At 39.3% G+C, this 5,410-nt stretch overlaps 1 long non-coding RNA gene across 2 annotated transcripts; it reads left to right on the plus strand.

Annotated features, from left to right (window-relative positions):
- Nucleotides 1–775: 775 nt before the first annotated feature.
- On the plus strand, nucleotides 776–4,996 carry LOC120976672 (uncharacterized). 2 transcript variants are annotated; one of them, XR_005772799.3, is made up of 5 exons: nucleotides 776–1,316; nucleotides 2,783–2,852; nucleotides 3,784–4,106; nucleotides 4,620–4,695; nucleotides 4,798–4,996. It is a non-coding gene; the product is annotated as an uncharacterized lncRNA (long non-coding RNA). The 2 variants fall into 2 exon arrangements; XR_006671432.2 differs by lacking the exons at nucleotides 4,620–4,695; nucleotides 4,798–4,996 and having other exon boundaries at nucleotides 782–1,316; nucleotides 3,784–4,376.
- The last annotated feature ends 414 nt before the right edge of the window (nucleotides 4,997–5,410 follow it).

The following is a 5,410-nucleotide window of genomic DNA, read 5'->3' on the forward strand; positions in this document are numbered from 1 at the left end:
TCAAATGACACCACTAAGGGAATCACAACATACATACTATCAAATATCGAACACATATCAAGTCCACATGGTTACTTGCAACATGATTTCTCCCGTGAACTCAAGAACAAAAGTGACTACTCACAAATAATAAACATGCTCATGATCAGAGGGTTATTAATATGCATAATGGATCTGAACATATAATCTTCCACCAAATAAACCATATAGTAATCAACTACAAGATGTAATCAACACTACTAGTCACCACCTAGCAACAATCTATAGTTCCAGTAACAAGATTGAATACAAGAAATGAACTAGGGTTTGAGATGAGATGGTGCTGGTGAAGATGTTGATGGAGATTGCCCTCCCCAAGATGGGAGAGTGGTTGGTGATGATGATGACGATGATTTCCCCCTCCGCGAGGGAAGTTCCCCTGGCAGAATCGCTCCGCCGGAGGGCAAAAGTGCTCCTGCCCAAGTTCCGCCTCGAGATGGCGTCACTCCGTCCTGAAAGTCTTCTTATTTTTTCTAGGTCAAAATGACTTCTATACCAGAAGATGGGCACCGGAGGTGGGCCGAGGAGGCCACAACCCACCAGGACGCGCCAGGGGGGTCTGGCGCGATTGTGCCCACCTGGTGGCCCCCCTCTGGTACTTATTGGCTCCAATATTTCTTAAATATTCCATAAAAAATCCTCGTGGAGTTTCATCTCATTTGGAGTTGTGCAGAATAGGTGGCCTGATGTAGCTTTTTCAGGTCCAGATTTCCAGCTGCCGGAATTCCCCCTCTTGGTGTGTACCTTGCAAATTATGAGAGAAGAGGCATTAGAATTACTCCAAAAAGCATTATCATGGATAAAAACATTATAATTAACAGTAAGAAAACATGATGCAAAATGGATGTATCAACTCCCTCCGTTCCTAAATATAAGTCTTTTTAGACATTTCAAATGGACTACAACATATGGATGTATGTAGACATATTTTAGAGTATACATTCACTCATTTTTCTCCGTATGTAGTCACTTGTTAGAATCTTTAGAATGACTTATATTTGGGAATGGAGGGAGTATAATCCTATTTTTCTGAGATATATATTTCTTCTTGCTCGTCACCTGATCCCGCCGCCACCCGCCCTGGTGGCGCTGCCCCCGCCATTCCTGTCCAAGACGTACGATCTCGTCAGGGAGTCGCAGCTGGACGGGTCCATCTCCCGGGGTCCCGCCGGCAAGAACTTTGTCGTGTGGAATCCTTCCACCTTCGCCTGGATGTGCTCCCGCACAACTTCAAGCACAACAACTTCTCCGGCTTCATCCGGCAGCTCAACACCTATGTGTGTATCGTATCATTGTTCAATCCTCTGTTCTCTTTTTTTCTTTTCTTTTGCAATCCATCACTGGATTATTGTTCATGCCACCGTCCTCTACTCGGGAGACACTCTGTTTCTGTTTGGTATCTGGCACTCTGTTTTAGATGCTCTGTTTTTATTTTTGTTCCTTTTGGTTTCTGCTGCTGTACTCAACCCAAATATGCTGTGTATATATATATACTCATTGTACTTCCTTTGATTATTTTAGTGAGCGGAGTTGTGATCTGTAATACCAATTTGGTGTTTCTTTTGTTAGCAGAATCGTGGTTTGTAATGCCAATTTGGCCTTTCCCTATGTTGTTTGCTGCTTAAAATTAGTCGGTTGTGTGTTGTCTTGGTCATGGTCAACATTTATGTCCATGAGGTTATCAGTAGGCCCAGATTACTTTTGTAACTCAGTTCAAATTTCCCTGTGCTATATGACTATTCAATTGGATTATCTTAGGACTACAAAGGTTGAGGATAAGCCGTGCATCCTGTAGGTTGTAGGTGTAATTTTTGTGATGATGTCGTTTTGTACACCTTTTAAATGCTACACATGTGGTTCCCTAATTAGATCATATATTTCCGAGAATATCGTTAAGTATGGTTGTTGCTTCGTCTCATCTGCTGTTTAGAGTTCTTTCCTCTGATTCTTATTAATGGACAAAATTACTACTTACTTTGTTAGGATTTTGTGCAATAGAAGAATTAACGGTTGGCTGCACTATATATTCTCGATGTCAGTTTCATCTATATATGTCACTCACCTAGCTATTAGCATTAGGTGTTACAGCTTGCATGTCCTATGAATTCATCGTCGGTACGTCTCTTTCATAGTTAGATGATATCCTTTTTCTTGATCTATGTTAGATTACTTGTCTTCTTGCACAACACTCTGTATAGGAGCTGCCTGCATTTTGTAATCATGAGCTGGTGATGGGAACGAGCGGTGCCCTGGTCGGGTGTGTGGTGATATTGCTGTTGTTGTGTGCATGCCTTGGTGGGAGGCGGGCAGCTGTGTTGTGGTTTTTCTGGTGAGAGACTGAGAGAGAGATTGGGAGGCAACAGGTTGTGAGAGATCGAGGGATGAGAGAGGCTTACACTGGCATTCTATTCTTTTTCCTGCCAATTTCTAAGTCATGATGGCCATATACAATGTTGTAATTTTTTTGGACGACACACATATAGTAAATCAAGGAAAAAATACTAACTGAAGATGAATAAAAATCGTTGGTCAGGGAACAAAATAAAAAAGAGGTGGCCATTGAGTTGTCATGATAGATCAAAATAATGATCAGTTATTTAGTTGTTTATCCAATAGCATTGCATTGCATGTAAATGAATCTTAATATATTTCAATTTTAGTTTTCCTTTTCCACCTTTTCAGTTTGGTAAATATTTAAGTTCTGTTTTGACAAAGTTTGTACTAAAGTGGCACATATTTTCAGTTATTGCAGAGCAGTCAAACGAGTACCTCAGACTGAAAGCATGAATGAAGAATTTGCAAACAACCCGACAGTAAGTTATTTATTCTATAGTTACCTTCGAAGATCAAGTGAAGTATTCTATTTTTACATTAAATTCAACATATGAAGTGTGAAATGTACCTTTTTGGACTAGGTTCACCGATCACCAGAAATCAAATTTGTGTATCTATTGCAGTGAAGTAAGTTTGAGTAACTTAGATCTTATTTTGCGGGACATGTAATTTAGGTTAAACATTGATAAACTGCTACACACTTCTTATGGTGGTCTTCTAATTGAATGGGACATCTACAGAAATTTGGCTGGAGAAGCTCTTGGGACACTCACACCAAAGAGATTCATGTTTCTATCATGTGTTGCCACTCTTTGTTAGATGATCGTTAGCCATATATTGACTGTGTGATTTATCAGGCAACATGAGTTATTACATATTGTTATGTAATGTATGACATGCCAGATACACTTATTCAACATATATCTATCTTGGTGTTCCTTCTGTAGTAAACCTTCTGGTTAAGTTTTACAATCACCTCATGTTCTGCCTTGCAATATTGTCTCTGTTTGATCAAACTGCATGAATCTCTAAACACCATAATGCATCTTAGAATATAAAATGTTGCTGCAAAAATATTCCTGAAATTGATACTAGCTCTGGTTAATATCACCAAACTGATGTGGGAAAAGGGTGCCCGGCCCTTTTATATCACAAACTTTTAGACTTATTCAGCGGTAACACACAAGTGGTTGCTGGCCCCTTTCTATGTTGTTAGCTTTAGAAGATTGTAGAAGCTACCTTAGGCACATGTACCTTTCATAGGAGGAATTGTGCCCTTGCCCTTGAAATTGTTATTTATCATTGCCTTTTAGTCCCATTGCCTAAAAGTATGCACTGATGCTAGATCCTTTTCTACAATATTATATCTACATGATTATATAATCTCTCGTATTGCTATATTTTTTGCAGCGAACCATGCCCATGTGACGATACTAAGCGAAGTTGTGCACATGGTTGTGGACACTCTACACGAAAGAAATTTGTATAAATGTACAATGCTCCATTTGAAGCCTCCTGGGATGATATTGGAAGGAACTTGAGCGGAAGGCCGCCGGTAGAGCCTGTATCAGAGGACATGGAAGAAATGAGCCCAAGCCCAATTAAATTTTCTCTCTCTAAAGAAATGCCTATTTATTGCTTTTGGGTTGGTGCTTTTGGTTCCTTGAGATTCTCATTTATGCAGAAACATCAGTGATGTGGCAAAGAAGGTGGATTGTAGCAGCAGCGTGAAAGTATGTACTCCCCCCCATTCCTAAATATTTGTCTTTTTAGGGATTTCAAATGGACTAGCACATACAGATGCATATAGACATATTTTAGAGTGTAGATTCACTCATTTTGCTCTGTATGTAGTCATTTGTTGAAATCTCTAGAAAGACAAATATTTAGGAACGGAGGTAGTACATAACAATTTGCCTAACAAATGAGAATGTGTAGGAACTGAGAAGAGTTCTAACATTTTGCTTTATGTACATTGCACTACATACGAGAATAAAGATGGATTTGGTTACAAATACTCTACTAATTACTATGTGTATGCGCTTTACAAAAGTAATGGTTGGTTATACTAAAAATATGAGCTAATTTCTTCATTATTCACTCACCCGTTGCAGTGTAGGTAATATATATTGTAAATAAATTATCGTAAACTATTGAACCTTTGCACTTTTGTTGTAACATACTGAACCTTTGCACCATTGCCTTTCATTGTATAAATGTATGAAATAGAAAATGTCTCATATCAGGTTGGATATTGCTGGGGCGGGTTGGGTACGGCAAGCCGCACTTCCTATCTAGTGGGGATGAAGTGAAGCGTCCAAGGTAGGTTTTGTACTCTCTCTCTCTCCATATATATATATATACACTATTCTGATCACGGGATGAGGATATTATTATGATCACAACCCGAACTTCCCTATGTAGGAACCCGACCTTCGGGCTATTTCGCAACCGTGTCTCCCCGCGCGAATTTTTCTGGTCAGTCGTGTTCTATGTGATGTAAGTGTAATCTGCAAACGGTTTTTAGCAACTAAATGTCAGTTTTAAATAGGAATCCCTCTCATTGGAGGATTTGCTCTCGGGTCGTGATGAAACATGCCTCTGTTGCAATTTTACTGCCTGAGTTGTTCGACCTGAACTTCCCCCAGTGCTAAGTTGAACTTCCGGAAACATTGCCCAAATGGGCCGTTGGAAAGCTATGGACAAGAGTATCATGACCCAAATTAAATTTTTGGCAAAATGTAAGCAGTTTAAGAGCAGTTTTGAAAATTGTTTTTTCTTCATACAAAAAACATGAATCATATTTTTGATCGCGTTTCTAAACCGTTTATCGGAATGAGGAAAATAATATGGCGTTGGAAAGTTGCTGCAAAACTGCTCCTTCCACATGTTGAAAGTTTTCTCTAATTCCCTATGGTTAAATAGTAATTTGGAAAATTGCAAAATTTCGCAAACCGAACAGCCGAGTTCATATTTTCAATGCCACTTCTAAACGGCTAATCCAATTGAGGAAAATGATATGGCGTTGGAAAGCTTA

Source organism: Aegilops tauschii, chromosome 3 (genome assembly GCF_002575655.3).
Source record: "Aegilops tauschii subsp. strangulata cultivar AL8/78 chromosome 3, Aet v6.0, whole genome shotgun sequence".
NCBI classification, from domain to species: Eukaryota; Viridiplantae; Streptophyta; class Magnoliopsida; order Poales; family Poaceae; genus Aegilops; species Aegilops tauschii.